Below are 21,175 nucleotides of genomic sequence, written 5' to 3' on the forward strand. Positions count from 1 at the left end.
GCGTGCCAGCATGAGTCAGAGGGAGAGGGACTAGTAGACTCCCCACTGAGCCGGGAGCGAGCCTGATATGGGGCTCTATCCCAGGATTGTAAGATCATGACCCAAGCTGAAGAAGACTTACGCAACTAAGCCACCCAGGTGCCTCCCAGTTGTCATTTTTTAACATTTTTAAAATCTTTGTGTAGTTATGTATCAAGTTTTTAATTTATTTCATATTTTAAAAAGCCTTTCCCACCCCAGGAAGATTTTTAAAAATTATTATTTCTTCCCCCTTAATACTATAATGGCTTTATGTACTTTTTAAAAAGTAAGCTCTAGGCCTAAGGTGGGGCTTGAATTCACAACCTTGAGATCAAGAGTCCCATGCTCCATTGACTGGGCCAGCCAGGCACCCTGACTTTTTTTTTCAATGGGGGAACGTCTGGGGATGAGTTCGGGAAGGACTTGTGCCACTATAAAAAATGTAATAATGAGAGAAGCATTTGTATTATGTGTAAGAGGATAGAGGCTGCCTTTTTAGGCACATTATCTTGCCCATTGATTTCATCAAACCAGTGCCAATAAATCAGACGACTGCTAAGTTGTCTCACTGGTTGTGTCTCTGACCTTTCTGCCTTAAACTGGGGCAGCTATTGCCCACCGACTCATTTCTGTGGATAATTGTGGGTGCAACTTTTTTTTCCAAGTTAAAGCTCCTTCCTTGTACTCATTTATGGTGCTTTATTGTACAGGTTACATTTTTTTCTATTCACATTATAACATACAAAATAACAACTAATTAAGTTTTAAAAAGCCCTTTTCTCAGACTGTGGGTTTTAGTTAAATAGAATAAAAAGTGGTTAAGCCATTCTCAAGTACTGCAGGTATGTCAAGAGTTGATTCAGACTTTTCATATCAGTCCTTTTATTAGTTTGGAAAGCAAATTTTGAGAACGCCAGCAGATGACAGTAATTGCTTCTTGAACTGCTTTCTGTGATACACAGGATCATTTAGTAAAGAGATTTGTACGCATACTGGCATACCTTGGAAATATTGCAGGTTTCTCTACTAGACCACAACAATAAAGTGAATATCACAAAAGTCAAGTCAGATGACTTCTCTGGTGACCCAATATATATAAAAATTACGTTTAGAAAAAAAATTATGTTTATACTCTACTTGTAGTCTATTAAGTATAAAATAGCATCATGTATTAAAAAAACCCAACAATGTATGGGGCCTTGGTGGCTCAGTTGGTTAAGCGACTGCCTTAGGCTCAGGTCATGATCCCAGAGTCCTGGGATTGAGCCCCGCATTGGGCTCCCTGTTCAGTGGGGAGTCTGCGGCTCCCTCTGAACACCCCCGCATGCTCTCTCTTACTCTTTCTCTCTCTCTTGAGAAAATAAATAAAATCTTAAAAAAAAAATGTACGCACTTTGAAAAATACTTTATTTCTAAGAAAATGCTAACTATCACCTGAGCTTCCAGGGAGACTACCTTTGCTGACAGAGGGTCTTGCTTTGATGTTGACAGCTGCTGACTCAAGGTTAGGGTTGCTGTAGCAATTTCTTCAAATAAGACAACCATGAAATTTACTGTACTGATGGACTCTTCATTTCATGAATGATTTCTCAGCGGCATAAAACAATGTTTGATAGCATTAGACCCACAGAACTTCTTTCAGAATTGGATTCAGTTTTCTCAAACCCTGCCACTGATCAACTAAGTAATATTCTAAGTCTTTTGTTTTCATTTCAACAATCTTCATAGCATCTTCACCAGGCACAGATTCTATCACAAGAAAGCACTTCGCTCACCCTTAAGATGCAACTCCTTATCCATTGAAATTTTATGAGATTGCAGCATTTTGGTCACATCTCAGGCTCCAGTTCTAAATTCTAGTTCTCCTGCTATTTCCATCACATATGCAGTTATTTATTCCACTGAACTTTTGAACACCTCACAGTTAACCATGAGAGTTGGAAACAACTTCCAATCTTTTTTTTTTTTTAAGATTTTACTTATTTGAGAGAAAGAGAGCATGAGCTGGGGGAAAGAGGGGCAGAGGGACAAGACACCCCACTAAGCTGGGAGCTTGATATGGGACTCCCATCTCAGGACCCTGAGATCATGACCTGAGCCAAAGTCAGATGTTGTTTAGCCACCTGAGCCACCCAGGCACCTCAACTTCTTCCAAACTTCTGTTCATGTTGATATTTATATTTTGACCTCTTCCATGAATCATGAAGGTTCTTTTTTTTTTTTTTTTAAGATTTTATTTATTTATTTGAGACAGAAATCACAAGTAGACAGAGAGGCAGGCAGAAAGAGAGGGGAAGCAGGCTCCCCGCTGAGCAGAGAGCCCGATGTGGGGCTCGATCCCACGACCCTGGGATCATGACCTGAGCTGAAGGCAGAGGCTTTAACCCACTGAGCCACCCAGGCGCCCCATGAAGGTTCTTAATTGTATCTGGAGTGATGAATCTTTTCTAGAAAGTTTCCATTTTACTTTGCCCAGATCCATCAGACAAATCCTTTTTATGGTAGCTAGAGCTTTAGGAAATGCTTTTCTGTCTTTTCTTACATTTATTTATTTTAGAAGAGAAAAGTGAATGCACACATGGGGGTGGGGGCAGTCAGAGGGAGAGGGAAAGAATCCTAAGCCTGACCTGGGCTTCATCTCACGGCTCAGATCATAACCTGAGCTGTAATCAAGAGTTAGACACTTAACTGACTGAGCCAACCAGGGACCTCAGGAAATGCATTTCTTAAAGAGTGAGACTGGAAAGTCAAAATGACTCCTTGATCCATGGACTGCAGAATAGATTTTGTCTTAGCAGTCATGAAAACAACATTAATCTCATTGTACATCTCCATCAGAGCTCGGGTGACCAGGTACATTGTCAATGAGCAGTAATTTTTTTTTTTTTAAGATTTTTATTTATTTGACAGAGAGAAATCACAAGTAGTCGGAGAGGCAGGCAGAGAGAGAGGGGAAGCAGGCTCCCCGCTGAGCAGAGAGCCCGATGCAGGACTCGATCCCAGGACCCTGAGATCATGACCTGAGCCGAAGGTAGAGGCCTAACCCACTGAGCCACCCAGGTGCCCCATGAGCAGTAATGTTTTTAAAGGACTTCCCTCCTACCCCACCCCTCCCGACTCAGCAGCAGATCTCAATATTAGGCTTAAAATACTCAGTAAATATTACTGTAAACATGTTGTAAACAGATGTGTTGTCATCCAGGCTTTGTCCCATTTATAAAGCAAATGCAGAGTAGATTTAGGTTAATTCTTAAGGACCACAGGCATTTCAAAATGGTAAATGAGCACTGGATCTACATGAAGATATCTACGAAGAACTTATCAAACTCAATACCAAAGAACAAATAGTTTAGTCAAGAAATGGGCAGAAGGCATGAACAGACAATTCTGCAAAGAAGACATCCAGATGGCCAACAGACACATGAAAAAGTGCTCCACATCACTTGGCATCAGAGAAATACAAATCAAAACCACAATGAGATACCACCTCACACCAGTCAGAATGGCTAAAATTAACCAGTCAGGAAATGACAGGTGTTGGCAAAGATGTGGAGAAAGGGGAACCCTCCTACATTGTTGGTGGGAATGTAAGCTGGTGCAGCCACCTCAGAAAACAGTATACAAGTTCCTCAGAAAGTTGAAAATAGAGCTACCCTATGACCTAGCAACCTCACTACTGGGTATTTACTTTAAAAATACAAATGTAGTGATCCGAAGGGGCACATGCACCAGAATGTTTATAGCGGCAATGTCCACAATAGCCAAACTATGGAAAGAGCCTAGATGTCCATCAACAAATGAATGGATAAAGAAGATATGGTATTATATATACAATGAAATACTATGCAGCCACAAAAACCCCGAAATCTTGCCATTTGCAACAATGTGGATGGAACTAGAGGGTATTATGCTTAGCAAAATAAGTCAATCAGAGAAAGACAATTATCAAATTATCTCTCTGATATGAGGAATTTGAGACGCAGGGCAGGGGGTCATGGTGGGGGAAGGGGGAGAAAATGAAACAAGATGGGACTGGGGAGGGAGACAAATCATAAGAGACTCAATCTCAGGAAGCAAACTGAGGGCTGCTGAAGGGGAGGGGCTGGGGAGGGATAGGGTGGCTGGGTGATGGACATTGGGGAGGGTATGTGCTATGGTGAGTGCTGTGAATTGTGTAAGACTGATGATTCACAGACTTGTACACCTGAAACAAATAATACATTATATGTTAATTTAAAAAAAAAAAAAAGAACTTTTCTTTTGTCTTTACAAGTTGGCTAAGTAGTACAAGAGGCCCACCTGTCAACCTGCCTTGGCTTTTGACATGCCTTCCTCACCAAGCTTAATCATTCCTGTCTTCTGATTTAAAGCAAAAGACATGTGACTCTTCCTTTAACTTCAACACTTGGAGAACACTGTGGGGCTATTAAGTAGCATTTGCTCAGAGTATTGTATGTGTGATGGACACTTGTAATTATTGGTGTTCAGCACTTGAATGCTCTTCACATTTGAGGGATTCCTTGCCTCCCCAAAGAGAACCTGAAATGAACAGAAATCTAGTATTCTAGCTCCTCTGCCAGCTGGGATGTAGGCCCTTGAGTTAGGCTCTGCCAATCAGATACACTCATCTGGGATTTTGAATTTGAAACTAATGACACAAAGGAACAAGGACAGTGGAGACTTCTTTCTGGTGTCAGTGGCAGCAGCATCCAGTTGGCAGGCACAAGAGTGCCTGTGTTGCCAATCGTTGGATCCTGTATTGAATACCGGGGTGACAACAGTGCTCGCTGTGGTTCCTGTGTTCAGTGACGAGTAACAGTGTCTTACTAGACTAGCTCTCTGATTCTATTTTTGAGTGTGGTATCATCTGCATAGTTTATTTTATTCCTGCTATTTTCCCAGTTAATCTGTGACTAGCTACTAAATATTGTTTCAAGAAATGAATGGCTAGAGAAATTTTTTACTAGGAATGGTTATAGACAATAGATTCTCAGGGAAAGTGAGGTAGAGTGGTGGAGAGCTGAGATTAGTTGTTGGGCCTTGTTTGGGATGAAGGCAAGGTGAATCCAGTGAGTATTAAGAAACTAGATTTTCAAAGCCCATGGTAAATAGTAGCAAGATAGCTAACTAAATCATTCCATAGATCACTTGTACTGATATGCCAATTGAAGGAAAGGCTTTGGGTTTCTAGCTGCTATAGCCATAGGATAGTTTGAAGGACAGGCAGAATTCAAGGGTAATGGAGGTGTTGTGATTATTTCTAATTGCTGAGCATCTTAAAAAATGGATGGCAAAGTAAGATTCCTTCTCTTTCTCTTAATTTAAAAAGTTTTTAAAATTAACATATAATGTATTATTAGCCTCAGGAGTACAGGTCTGTGAATCATTAGGCTTACACACTTCACAGCACTCACCATATCACACACCCTCCCCAATGTCCATCACCCAACCACCCTCTCCCTCTTCCCTTCCCCCCAGCAACCATCAGTTTGTTTTGTGAGATTAAGAGTCTCTTATGGTTTGTCTCTTATTCCTATTTTTTTTGACAAACTAAGACTTATTTTTAAAGTTTTATAGAGAAAGAACGCATGTGTGAAAGTTTTATAAAGAACACGTGTGTGGGGGGCACAGAGAGGGGAGAGGAAGAGAAAGAATTCATGCAGACTTCCCACTGAGCAGGGAGCCTGATACGGGGCTCCATCCCAGGACCCGGACATCATGACCCAAACTAAAACCAACAGGAAGACAGTCAACCTACTGAGCCACCCAGGCACCCCAAGCTAAGATTTCTAAATTATTAGTTCAGGTTATCTATTGAAACCCAAAGGCTTTCTATGACTATGTTATAAAGTTTGTGAGAGATTTGTTTCTTTAAGATATAAGCTCTTGCAGCTGAAGAAGTGAAACAGTTATAAGCCAAAAACATTTGATTCTTAAGGTTTCTGAATTTTGTTATTTTAATTCATATTTTTGTCTAGCCTCTTTTGAGGAAGTTATAATATCTATAAGCAAAGAATGGTATCTGAATACTTGGAATGAGCTATAATTGGACATTCTGGCTGACTCAGAGCATCCCAAATTCCCAACCTACTGAGCCTTTCTTGTCAGCTGAAGCAGCCTCTCCTCTTGTGTAAAATGTATTGGTTGCTTAAAGAAACTTCTCAATTATTTCTCTTATATACTGCAGCTATTTCTGTGCCTTACTCTTTAAAAAGAAAAGGAAACTCTCTTTCCTAAACTTCCAAGCACCTTGTGCATTTCTTTCTCTGCAATTATATCAGAAGATCCCAAGAGACCCTAGATGGTACATTTGGGTTCATTCTGAGAACTGTAGAAAAAGAAACTGCCAGGCAAAATGAATACTTTCTACTACTGACAGGGATGGAGGAAGGCTAACAACACCCAAGAGTTAATAAGCTAAATGTAAATTAAAAAGATAAAAAGTAGAGTCTAAAATCCCATGCAAAGAGAGCCAAGTGAAATCAACTATGTATAAATATTAAAAACATAAACACACACAAAATATAATTAAGGTTACTTTTGAAGACAATACATGGACTCTAGATCCTAAACCAGATAAAAATTCTGAAGATAAGGACAATGGCAAAGAAATCTTGAATATTATCTCATGGGCTTGTTGTCTGCAATATAATTTGTAGCAATTTTTTTGTGTGCATCATAGGATAGAGCAAATGAGCAAAGATACTGGTGTGATTGGGAGTCAGAGTTTTCATTATAGAAGAAGGGAGATAAACATATGGAACAGGGCAAGGTGAGAAAGAACCTCATAAAGTTGTGAAGTATCAGATACAGTGATAGAAAAAAAAAAGCTTAGTTTCATCCATCAGGCCTTGTGACAGTAATACAACACAATGCCCACATTTTGGCCTTTAACTAGCATGTCTAACTAAAAAGTTTCTTGAAGAAAATGGCTGATGCCAGGTGTGGGGAAGGGGAAGCCCAAGGTGGGCATGGGATATCTTGTTCCTGTATGGTGGGCAGTGGGAGTGCTCAAGGACTGAGGAGGACATGTCAAAAGGACGCAGGAATTAGACTGAATGGGTTCCAGGTAGAATATAGAGAAATGTGTGAATCTACAATGATATGAGACAATGCTTTTTAAAAGTATAAGTGCCAACTAATAAATGTAAAAGAAATGATGAAATGAAAAACAATCACACTCCTCTCCCACTTCTATTCCCACTCTCGCTGACTGTGTTCCCTCTCTTCCCGTCTCTCTCTCTGTCAAATAAATAAATAAATAAAATCTTAAAAAAAAAAAAAAACCCACAGCTATAGAGGTACCTGGGTGGCTCAGTGGGTTAAAGCCTCTGCCTTTGTTTCAGGTCATGGTCCTGGGGTCCCGGGATCGAGCCCCACATCAGGCTCTCTACTCTGAAGGGATCTTGCTTCTCCATCTCTCTCTGCCTGAGTCTCTGCCTACTTGTGATCTCTGTCAAGTAAATAAATAAAATCTTTAAAAAAAAAAAAGCTATAAAAGACATTCTTGGAACAATTAGGAGATTTGAATATAAACTGTATATTATTATTTTTTTGAATAAAGACTGTATATTAAATGATATTATTAAATCGTTAACTTCCCTAGGTGGGTAACTGTGTTGTCGTTTTATAGGAGAATATCCTTGTTCTTAGGAGATGCATGCTAAAGTATAGAGGGATAAAGTGACGTGTAAGACATAGGGTTTTTTCTTCTAAAAAATTTGGGGTACAACTTCTTCTAATAGATCAAAATATTCCCTAAATCTAGCTCCAGGCTTGTTCTCCAGCCCAAGGAAATTCTCTGCACTTTTTTTTTTCTTTATTTTCCCAACCAACTCACTTTATCAACTCCTTTTTTAGAAATTAAAAAAAATTTTTTTTCATCTTTATAGGCATATTCCATCCCTTCTTTGTGTTTACCCTAATATATGTTTTTCATTCTTTAAAATTTTGGGAGGTAGTTTCTTCTAAGAGACCAAAATACTCCCAAAATTAAGTGGGTGACCCAGTTCTAGTCACCAGTTTAATATATATATATATTTTTTTTTTCTTTTTTATATTTTTTCTTTGTTTGTTTTCTTTTTCTAATTTTTAATTTGCATTTCTTTACACCAACAACAAGACAGAAGAAAGAGAAATTAAGGAGTTCATCCCATTTACAATTGCACCCAAAACCATAAGGTACCTAGGAATAAACCTAACCAAAGAGGCAAAGGATCTATACTAAAAAAAACTATAAAGGACTCATGAAAGAAATTGAAGAAGACACAATGAAATGGAAAAATGTTCCATGCTCCTGGACTGGAAGAACAAATATTGTGAAATGTCTATGCTACCTAATGCAATCTACATGTTTAATGCAATCCCTATCAAAATGCCATCCATTTTTTTTTTCAAAGAAATGGAACAAATAATCCTAAAATTTATATGGAACCAGAAAAGGCCTCGAATAGCCAGAGGAATATTGAAAAAGAAAGCCAAAGTTGGTGGCATCACAATTCCAGACTTCAAGCTCTATTACAAAGCTGTCATCATCAAGACAGTATGGTACTGGCACAAAAACAGACACATAGATCAATGGAGCAGAATAGAGAGCCCAGAAATAGACCCTCAACTCTGTGGTCAACTAATCTTTGACAAAGCAGGAAAGAATGTCCAATGGAAAAAAGACAGCCTCTTCAACAAATGGTGTTGGGAAAATTGGACAGCCACATGCAGAAAAATGAAATTGGACCATTTCCTTACACCACACACGAACATAGACTCAAAATGGATGAAGGACCTTAATGTGAGAAAGGAACCCATCAAAATCCTTGAGGAGAACACAGGCAGCAACCTCTTCGACCTCAGCCACAGCAACTTCTTCTTAGGAACATCGCCAAAGGCAAGGGAAGCAAGGGCAAAAATGAACTATTGGGACTTCATCAAGATCAAAAGCTTCTGCACAGCAAAGGAAACAGTTAACCAAAAGACAACTGACAGAATGGGAGAAGATATTTGCAAAAGACATATCAGATAAAGAGCTAGTATCCAAAATCTATAAAGAGCTTAGCAAACTCAATACCCAAAGAACAAATAATCTAACCAAGAAATGGGCAGAGGACATGAACAGACATTTCTGCAAAGAAGACATCCAGATGGCCAAAAGACACATGAAAAAATGCTCCACATCACTCCAAAGAGAAATAGAAATCCAAACCACAATGAGATATCACCTCACACCAGTCAGAATGTTTAAAATTAACAAGTCAGGAAAGGACAGATGCTGGCAAGGATGCAGAGAGAGGGGAACCCTCCTACACTGTTGGTGGGAATGCGAGCTGGTGCAGCCACTCTGGAAAACAGCATGGAGGTTCTTCAAAAAGTTGAAAATAGAGCTACCCTACAACCCAGCCATTGCACTACTGGGTCTGTACCCTAAAGATACAAATGTAGTAATCCAAAGGGGCACGTGCACCCGAATGTTTATAGCAGCAATGTCCACGATAGCCAAACTATGGATAGAGTCTAGATGTCCATCAACAGATGAATGGATAAAGAAGAGGTGGTATATATACACAATGGAATACTATGCAGCCATCAAAAGAACGAAATTTGCCATTTGTGATGACATGGATGGAACTAGAGGGTATTATGCTTAGCAAAATAAGTCAATCGGAGAAAGACAACTATCATATGATCTCCCAGATATGAGGAAGTCGAGAAGCAACACGGGGGGCTCTGAGGGGTAGGAAAAGAATAAATGAAACAAGATGGGATCGGGAGGGAGACAAACCATAAGAGACTCTTAATCTCACAAAACAAACTAAGGGTGGCTGTGGGGAGGGGTGTAGGGAGAGGGTAGTGAGGTTATGGACATTGGGGAGTGTAGGTGCTATGGTGAGTGCTGTGAAGTGTGTAAACCTGGCGATTCACAGACCTGTACCCCTGGGGCTAATAATACATTATAAGTTTATTAAAAAAATCTAAAAATAAAAAAAAATGATACAAAGTTAGGAAAAAAAAAAAAAGTTTCGTGTAAGGATCTCCTCAATGTACCCATTAGCAGTCATGTTCCATTTCCCTCTAAACCCACTGACCCCAGGCTTGGACAATTACTATTTTCTGTCTTTATGGAGTTGCCTATTCTGGACATTTCATAAAAATACAATCATACAGACCAATCATTTGGTCTTTCGTGACTGACTTCATTAATTTAGCATCCACACTGTAGCATGTACCAATACTTCATTCCTTTTTATATGCCACATTTTGTTTTTCCATTCATCAGTTGATGGACATTTGCATTGTTTCCACAACTGGCTCTTATGAATAATGTTACCATAGGATCTGCAGACAGTTTTTGTGCGGATATAGGTTTTACTTCTACTAGGCATTTACCCAAGGACTCTGAACACGAATGGAATTGCTTATATGGTTACTCATTTGGTCACATGATTAGTCTGCATGTAACCTTTTGAAAATCTGCCAAAGTTTGGACTGACCCATTTTCCAATTCCATCAGCAGCATGTGAGGACTCCAGTTTCTCTACATCTAGACCACCACTGCCTTTTTTATTATAGTCATCCTAGGGGGTGTGAAGTGGTATCTTGTGGTTTTGATTTGCATTTTTGTGATGACTGATGATTATCCTGATTATCTGTTGATCATTACTATTTTCTTTCTTTTCCTTACCATGGGTTTTGTTATTCTTTTTCTATTTCTTTTAGGTGTAAGGTTATATTGTTTATTTGGTCTTTTTCTTGTTTCTTGAGGAAGGTCTGCATTGTTACATACTGCCCTCTTAGAACTACTTTGCTGTGTCCCAAAGACATTTAGACCACTATGTTTTTATTTTCATTTGTCTCTATATATTTTTAAATTTCTTCTTTGATTGCTTCATTGACCCACTGGTTGCTTATCCTGTTGTTCAGTTTTTGTTTCTTCCAGTTTTTTTTTTCTTATGATTTATTTCTACTTTCATACTTTGTGATTGAAAAAGATGCAGAATATGGTTTTAATCTTCTTAAATTTATTAATGCTTGCTTTATGGCCTAATATGTGACTTATTCTGGAGAATGTTCCATGTACACTTGAAAAGAATGCACATTCTGTTGTTTTTGGATGGAATGTTCTGTATGTGACTATCATGTCCATCTGGTCCAATATGCCATTCAAAGACATTGCTTCTTTATTGATTTTCTATCTAGATAATCTGCCCACTGACATAAGTAGAATGTTAAAGTCCCTTATTATTGTATTGCCATCATTTTCTCTCTTTATGTCTATTAATATTTTGTGTTTAGGTGATCCAGTGTTCAGTGCTTATTTAAGATTATTAAATCTTTTTGTTGCATTGATCCCTTTATCATTATGTAATGCACTCTTTGTCTCTTGTTGCAGTCTTTGTTTTAAAGTCCATTTTGTTTGATGTAAGTATTACAGCCCTAGCTTTTTTTTTAAACACACAAATTTTTAATTTTGATAATGTCCAATTTACTTATCCCCTGTTACTGGTATTCATGGTGTCATCTCTAAAAAATCATTGCTTAATCAAGGCCACAACATTTTACATCTATGTTTTCTTCCGAGTTTTATAGTTTTAGCTCTTATATTCAGGTCTTTAATCTATTTTAAGTTTTTGCACTTCACATTGTCCAACTTCGTTGTTTTGCCTATGGCTATCTAGTTGTTCTACTACCATTTTGTTAAATGACTATTTTCCCATTTGATTGTCTTGGCACCCTCATTAAAAAATCAACTAACTATAAATATGAGGATTTGTTTCTGGGCTTTCAATTTTACTCCACTGATCTATATATTTATCCTTACACCAGTACCAGACTGTCTTGATTACTGTAGCTTTAAAAAAAAAAAAGATAGTATTTATTTGAGAGAGAGAGAGAGCAAGTGAGAGAGAGAGCCTGAGCTGGCAGGAGAGGCAGAGGGAAAGGAGAAATAGTCTTCCCACTGAGCAGGTAGTCTGACATGTGGCTTGACCCCAGGACCCTGGGATTATGACAAAAGCCAAAGGCAGACAGTTAACTGACTAAGCCACCCAAGCACCCCTACTGTAGCTTTGTAGTAAGGTTTGAAAGTGGAAGTGTGATTCCTTCAGTCTTTTTGTTTTGTTTTTTTTTGTCTTTGTTTTTTAGATTAAAGTGTAGTTGACACTCCAGTGTTCTTTTTCAATTTCATTTTGACTTTTATTAGACCCTTGTATATGATTTTTGAAAAGAGACTTAATGGGGCAGCTGGGTGGCTCAGTCAGTTAAGTGTCTGACTCTTGATCTCAGTTCAGGTCTTGATCTCAGGTTCCTGAGTTCAAGCCCTGCACTGGGCTCCAGGCTGGGTATGGAGACAACTTAAAAAAAAAAAAAAAAAAAAAAAAAGAAAGAAAAAAAAGACTGTATGTTTTAGAGCAGTTCTAATTTCATAAAAACACTGACGAAAAAGTTTGGGAGTTTCTATATTATCTCCTGCCCCTACATCAACATCCTGAACCAGAGTACTATATACATATGTTACAATCAGTGAACCCACATTAACACACCATTACCATATAAAGTCATTGTTTACATTAGGGCACATTGTTGGTGTTGTACATTCTATCAATTTGAAAAAATGTATAATGACATCTATCATTATAGTACCATTAAGAATATTTTTACTACCTTAAAAATCCTCTGTGCTCTGACTTTTCATCTATCCTTCCCCACTAACCATTGATCTTTTTATGGTCTTCATAATTTCGCCTTATTCCAAAATGTCATATAGTTGGAATCACTCAGTTTATAGCCCTTTTAGATTGGCTTTTTTCTCTTAGTAATGTGTTTTAGGGTTTCTCCATATCTCTTCATGCGTTTATACATCAATTATTATTATTTTTAAAAGATTTTATTTATTTATTTGTTAGAGAGAGAGAGAGAGAGCATGAGAAGGGAGAAGGTCAGAGGGAGAAGCAGACTCCCTGTGGAGCTGGGAGCCTGATGCGGGACTCGATCCTGGGATTTTGGGATCAGGGCCTGAGCTGAAGGCAGTGGCTTAACCTACTGAGCCACCCCAGCGCCCCATATAGCTCAATTCTTTTAGTGTTGAATAATATTCCATTGTCCATTGAAACAGCTTATTCATTTATTTACATACAGAAGTACATCTTGGTTTCTTCCAAATTTTGACAATTAAGGATAAAAATGCCATAAACATCTATGTGCAGGTGGTTTATGTGTGTGCGCGTGTGCGCGCATGCGCGCAAGTTTTTAACTCCTTTGGATAAAGACTAAGAAGCACAATTACTGCATCTTATAGTGAAAGTATATTTAGTTTTATAAAAAACTGCCAAACTGTTTTCCAAAGTAGCTGTATCATTCTACATGCACATCAACAACGAGGGAGAGTTCCTGTTGCTCCACATTCTTGCTAGCATTTGGTATTGTCAAGGTTTTGCATTTTGGGTATTCTAACAGGTGTGGAGTTATATCTTATTGTTGTTTTAATTTGCTATTTCCTAATGACATATGATACTGAAAATTTTTATATGCTTATTTCTCATATGTATATCTTCTTTTTAGACCTTTTCAGGTCTCTTGTCAATGTTTATATTATTTATATGTTTTCTTATTCCTGATTTTGAAGAGTTATTTTTATATTTTATATAAAAGTCCTTTATTAGGTACATCTTTTACAAATATTTTTTGTAAAAACTGAATGCATGTTGGGATTTTTGATTGGGGTTGCAATGAATAGTTAGATCGCACTGGAAAGAATGGACATGTTGATGATACTGGGTTTTCCTGTTCATGAATATGGAAAGTGTCTCCATTAATTTGGTTCTTCTTTGATTCCTTCATCAGAGTTTTGTAGTTTTCCTCATATAAATAGTATATACACATATTAAATTTATACCTAGGTATTTCATTTTTGGGGATACTAATGTACTAATGTATTTTTTTAAATTAAAAATTCCACTTGTTCATTGATGGTATACAGGAAAGTGACTGGCTTCTGTATATTAACCTTGTATCCCACAACCTTGTTTTAAAAGCTTTAGTTCTGGGAGCTTTTGATTTTTTTTTATTTGTTCTATATTTTCACATGGAAAATCATGTCATCTGTAAATAAAGACAGTTTTATTTCTTTCTTCCTAATCTGTATACCTCTAATTTCTTTTTCTTGTCTTATTGTATTAAATAGGACTTCCAGTATGAAAGGAGTGGTGAGAGGGGACATACTTACCTTGTTTTTGATCTTAGCAGGAAAGTGTCTAGTTTCTTGTGCTTAAGTAGGTGTAGATTTTTGTAGATATTCTTTATCAAGTTGAGGAAGTTCCCCTCTATTCCATGTTTGCTGAGAACTTTTATCATAAATGAATGTTAGTGACTAACACCAAGAAAATAGAAACAATCATCAGAAATTATTATCAACAGCTATATGCCAATAAGTTAAGCAACCTAGAAGAAATGGATGCATTCCTGGAAACCTATAAACTTCCAAGACTGAAACAGGAAAAAATTGACAACCTGAATAGATCAATATCTAGTAATGAGATTGAAGCAGTGACCAAAAACCTCCCAAAAAACAAGAGTCCAGGAAGCTGATGGAGTCCCTGTGGATCTCTGCCAAACATTCAAAGAAGAAATAATACTATTGTCCTGAAGTTGTTTAAAAAAAAAAGAAAGAAAGAAAGAAAGAAAGAAAGAAACAGAAGGAAAACTTCCAGACTCTTTCTATTAAGCCAGCACTACCTTGATCCCTAAACCAGGCACAGACCCCATCAAAAAGGAGAATTTCAGACCAATATCCCTGATGACTATTGATACCAAAATTCTCAATAAGATCCTAGCTGATAGGATCCAACAGTACATTAAAAACATTATCCACCATGACCTGACAGGATTTATACCTGGGATGCAAGGGTGGTTCAACATTCACAAATCAATCAGTGTGAAAGGACAAATCAATGAGCCACATGGTCCTCTCAATTGATGCAAAGCAAGCATCTGACAAAATACACCTTCCTTTCCTGATTAAAACTCTTCAAATAGGGATAGAGGGAACATTCCTCAACTTTATAAAATCCATCCATGAAAAACCCACAGCAAACATCATTCTCAATGGAGAAAAGCTGAGAGCCTTCCCATTGAGATCAGGAACACAACAAGGATGCCCACTCTTGCCACTGTTTTTCAACATAGTACTAGGTGTCTTAGCAACAACAATCAGACAACAAAAGAAATAAGAGGTATTCAAATTGGCAAAGAAGAAGACAAACTTCCTCTGTTCGTAAATGACATGATACTTTATGTGGAAAACCCAAAAGACTCCATCCCCAAATTACTAGAACTCATACAGCAATTCAGTAATGTGGCAGGATACAAAATCAATGCATAGAAATCAGTTGCTTTCTTATACACTAACAAAAAACTGTAGAAAGGGCAATTAGAGAATCAATTCTATTTATAATAGCACCAAAAACCATAAGATGCCTTGGAATAAATCTGACCAAAGACATAAAGAATCTATACTCAAGGAACTACAGAACACTCATGAAAGAAATTGAAGAAGACAAAAAGATGGAAAAATATTCCTTGCTCATGGATCAGAAGAATAAAAATTGTTAAAATATCTATTTTGCCCTGAGCAATCTATACTTTCAATGCCATCCCAATCATAATACCAGCAGCATTTTTCAAAGTGCTGGAACAAACAATCCTAAAATTTGTATGGAACCAGAAAATACCCCAAATTGGTAAATAAATGCTGAAAAGGAAAAACAAAGCTGGGGGCATCACATTGCTTGATTGTAAGCTTTATTACAAAGCTGTGATCACCAAGACAGCATAGTACTAGCACAAAAACAGACATATAGACTAGTGGAACAGAGTAGAGAGCCCAGATATGGACCCTCAACTCTATGGCCAAATAATCTTCTACAAAGCAGGAAAAAATATCCAGTGGAAAAAAGACAGTCTCTTCAAAAAATGGTGCCAGGAAGATTGGACAGCTATGTATAGAAGAATGAAACTTGGCCATTCTCTTATACCATATAAAAAGATAAACTCAAAATAGATGAAAGACCTCAATGTGAGACAGGAATCCATCAAAATCTTAGAGATTAACATAGGCAGTAACCTCTTTGACATTGGCCACAGCAACTTCTTTCAAAACATGTCTCCAAAGGCAAAAGAAACAAAAGCAAAAATGAACTTTTGGGACTTCATCAAGACAAAAAGCTTCTGCACAGCAAAGGAAAAAGTCATCAAAACAAAGAGGCAACCCATGGAATGGGAGAAGATACTTGCAAATGATGCTACAGACAAAAGGCTGATATCCAAGATCTATAAAGAACTTCTCAAACTCAATGCCCAAAAACCAAATAATCCTATCAAAAAATGGGCAGAAGACATGAACAGACACTCCTCCAATGAAGATATACAAACTGCTAAGAGACACGTGAAAAAATCTTTGTCATCATTAGCCATCAGGGAAATTAAAATTAAAACCACATTTGAGATACCACCTTACACCAGTTAGAATGGCAAAGATTAACCAGTCAGGAAACAACAAATGTTGGAGAGAAAGTAGAGAAAGGGGGATCCTCTTACACTGTTGGTGGGAATGTAAGTTGGTGCAGCCACTCTGCAAAACAATGTGGAGATTCCTCAAAAAAATTAAAAACAGAGCTACCCTATGGCCTGGCAATTGCACTACTGGGTGTTTACTCCAAAGATACAGATGGAGTGAAAAGAAGGCCCATATGTACCCCAGTGTTCACAGCATCAATGGTCACAATAGCCAAACTGTGGAAAGAGCTGAGATGCTCTTCAACAGGCAAATGGATAAAGAAGAAGTGGTATATATACAATGGAATATTACTCAGCCATTAGAAAGGAAGAATACCCAACCTTTGGCATCAACGTGGATGGGACTGGAGATTATGCTGAGTGAAATAAGTCAGTTAGAGAAAGTCAATTATCATATGGTTTCACTTACTTGTATATCATAAGGAATAACATGGAGGACATTAGGAGAAGGAAAGGAAAAGTGAGTTGGGGGAAATTGGAAGGGGAGATGAACCGTGAGAGACTGTGGACTCCAAGAAACAAACTGAGGGTTTTGGAAGGGAAGAGGGTTGCGGAATGGGTGGAGAGATGGTGGGTATTAAGGAGGGCACATATTGCATGGAGCACTGGGTGTTGTTTTGGGTGTTCCAACAAATCTTGGAACACTGCATCAAAGACTAATGATGTGGGGCACTTGGGTGGCTCAGTGGGTTAAAGCCTCTGCCTTCAGCTCAGGTCATGATCTCAGGGTGCTGGGGTCAAGCCCCAAATCAGGCTGTCTATTCAGAAAGGAGCCTGCTTCCCCCTCTCTCTCTGACTGCCTCTCTGCCTCCTTGTGATCTCTCTCTCTGTCAAATAAATAAATAACATCTTAAAAAAAAAACTAATGATGTATTTTGTGGTGACTAACATAGTACAATAAAACAAATGAGTGTTAGATTTTGTCAGATATCTTTTCTGCATCTATTAATATTATGTGTTTCTTTTATTTTTTAGCTTGTTGACGTAATCACATTAAATGATTTTCAAATGTTGAACTACTTCTGCAGATCTGGGATAATTCCCACTTGGTTATGGTGTATAATTCTTTTTGTACATTGGTAGAATCAATTTGTTAAGAATTTGTTGGGGATTTCTGTATCTATTCACCAGAGATATTGGTCTGTAATTTTTTTTTTTTTTTTTTTTACTTTGTAATGTCTTTGTCTGGTTTTGGTTTTAGAGCAATGCTGGCCTCACAGAACGAGTTAGGAAGAATCCCCTCTGCCTTGTCTTCTGAAAGATATTGCAGAGTGTGATAATATTTCTTCCTTAATGTTTGGTAGTATTCACCAACAAACCCATCTGGGCCTGGTGCTTTTTCTTTCAAAAGGTTATTAATTATTAATTAATTTTTTTTATGTATGTAGGCCTATTCAGATTGTCTATTTCTTTTAGTGTGAGTTCTGGCAGATTGTTTCTTTGAAAGAATTGGTCCATTTCATCTAGGTTATCAAATTTGTGAGCAGAGAGTTGTTCAGAGATAGTATTCCTTTGTAATACTTTTGATATTCATGGGCTCTTTAGTGATGTTCCCTCTTTCATTTTTGATATTATTAACTTGTGTCTTCTCTTTTTCTTGGATAGCTTGGATAGAAGCTATTTGGTTTTAGTGATCTTTTTAAAAAATCAGCTTTTCATTTCATTGATTTTCAGTTTTCAGTGGAGAAGTTAATTTTATTAATTTCTTCTCTAATTTTTATTATTTCTTTATTTCTGCTTACATCAAATTCAATTTGCTCTTCTTTTTTCCAGTTTTAGATTGAAGCTTAAATTAATGATTTTAGGTTTTTCTCTTCTATAACATACATTCAATGCTATAAATTTCCCCTCTAAGCATTGTTTTTGCTGTATCCCACAAATTATGTTGTATTTTCACTTAGTTCATAAATTTTTCGAAATTTTCTTGAGATTTCCTTTTTGATCCATAGGTCCACATGAATTTTTTGAATAAGCGTGTTTCTTTCCTAGAAAGAAGCCAGTTAGAATTCTTATTCTTCAACAAAAATAAAATGATTTCTAATGACAAAAAGTACTTTGGAACCACTGTAAAGGCAACTGAGGTCTATAGTAATCTCCTCCTTTATCTTCATTCTTGCTCTGAATGTGCCACTTTAAAACAGGAGTAATTTAGGGGCACCTCGGTGGTAAGTTAAGCGTCTGACTCTTGGGTTTGGCTCAGGTCATGATCTCAGGATTATGAGATCGGGTCCTGCATCAGGCTCTCTGTTCAGTAGGGAGGGGTAGGATGGGGTGGTACTCCTTGAGATTCTCTCCCTTTCCCTCTGCCCCTCGCTTCCCCATTCTCTCTCTCCCTAAAATAAAATCAATTTAAAAATCTTAAAGAAAAAAAAAAGATATAATTGATAAATGATTCAGAATTCCTCCTAGTATTTTTTTTTAACTTTTATTTTATTTTATTTTATTTTTATTTTTTTTTTTTTTAAAGATTTTATTTATTCATTTGACAGAGAGAGATCACAAGTAGGCAGAGAGGCAGGCAGAGAGAGAGAGGAGGAAGCAGGCTCCCTGCCGAGCAGAGAGCCCGATGTGGGACTCGATCCCAGGACTCTGAGATCATGACCCGAGCCGAAGGCAGCGGCTTAACCCACTGAGCCACCCAGGCGCCCCATTTTTAACTTTTATTTTTAAGTAATCTCTACACCCAACATGGGGCTCAAATTTACAACCTCAAGATCAAGAATCATATGCTCCACTGACCAAGCAGCCAGGCACCCTCCTTCCAGTATTTTTGATGGCATGTTACAAAATGTATTTTGTCACTATTCTTTCTCTTTTTTTTTTTTTAAAGATTTTATTTATTTATTTGACAGAGATCACAAGTAGGCAGAGAGGCAGGCAGAGAGAGAGAGAGAGGAGGAAGCAGGCCTCCCGCTGAGCAGAGAGCCCGATGTGGGACTCGATCCCAGGACCCTGAGATCATGACCTGAGCCGAAGGCAGCGGCTTAACCCACTGAGCCACCCAGGCGCCCCAATCACTATTCTTTCTCTTATTTCCTTTTTTTTGATGTATCCATCTTGCTGTGAATAGCATAAACAATTCCCAAAAATAATAGAGCCCAAAGGCCACCACTAGCTAGAAGAATGATAAGAATCCTATTCTTGAGAGCAACAGTTTATCCTTTTTTTTTTTTTTAAAGATTTTATTTATTTATTTGACAGAGAGAGAGGGAGAGCAAGCACAGGCAGACAGAGTGGCAGGCAGAGTCAGAGGGAGAAGCAGGCTCCCCGCTGAGCAAGGAGCCCGATGTGGGACTCGATCCCAGGATGCTGGGATCATGACCTGAGCCGAAGGCAGCTGCTTAACCAACTGAGCCACCCAGGCGTCCCCAGTTTATCCTTTTTAAATTTATTTTTGTCACATCACATTAGACACTTATATTTGGCTACATAGTACAGGATGGGTTCAGGAGAGCATTAAGCTTTGCTAAGACTGCGTTTTGACCTTTAATAAAACATTTTTGTTATTAAAGAAACTTAATTGGGTTCTATTTCAAGAGGTCTTTCTTTGGATTTTTTAAATGCTCTGTTTTGTTTTGTTTTAGTATCTGCTGTAATAAAATGAGTTGCACTAATTATCCTTTCAGAATTCAGGAAATGTCTCATTCAATTATTTGTTTGCTATTAACTATTGTTAGGCAGAAACAAAGGCATGAACTCTCTTTCTGATGGAAATAATTGGTAAGTTCAGAATATAGCATATATTTTTCAGTTTACACTATTTATATTCCATTGAAGTGGCTGTAAATGATTCAGGAAAAGATGGATATCAGAAGATGTTCATGTTTGCTAAAGGGAGGATACAATTCTTCATAATATGGAGATATCACATGTCTTCAAGATTCAGCTATTTGGTATGTTTAGGAATCTGTAAAAGGTTTTATGTAAGAGTACACTTATCACGATGAGCATTGAGTAATGTACAGAATTGTTGAATACCTTAATTGTATACCTGCAAGTCATTAGTCAGCGTATTTTAACTAGAGTGGAATTAAAATAAAATAAAAAAGGGTTTTGCTATTTACTCTTCCGGAATTGTAATGAGTGGCATTTCTCTTTGGAAAATATTAATTACCCTCTGTTGGAGTCCCGCCAAAAAGACCCCCAATAAATAGTACCTCTTTTCCTTACTTGTGTTATGGACAAACTGAGAAAATAAAACAAAGAGTAAAGATAGAAGTCAGCATTATATTTACATCTTACTATTGGTAGAGATGAGGCTGGAAGATAAGGCCCTAGTTCTGTAGCCATGTGTTCTTACTAATACTCATACACTAAACTAAACTAAAACTAAACTAAATACAGTTGAACAGATTTAACCTGGGATTTAACCTAGGCTAAAGGAACTGGGGGAGTAGCAGGGGATATGAGCTCCTTGAGGGCAGCTGCCTTCTAAGAGGAAGAACAGCAAAGAATTTGCATTAGTGGTTATTACTCAGAGATTTGCCAATAAATCACCCCACCCTCTTGGGATGGAGTGGAGAAAAAGAGAGAGGGTGCTCAGGTAAAAGACCTCAAGGAAGCCAGAAGTAGAAGAAAAAAATTCCATTCC

Source organism: Mustela nivalis (genome assembly GCF_964662115.1).
Source record: "Mustela nivalis genome assembly, chromosome: 3".
NCBI lineage: Eukaryota > Metazoa > Chordata > Mammalia > Carnivora > Mustelidae > Mustela > Mustela nivalis.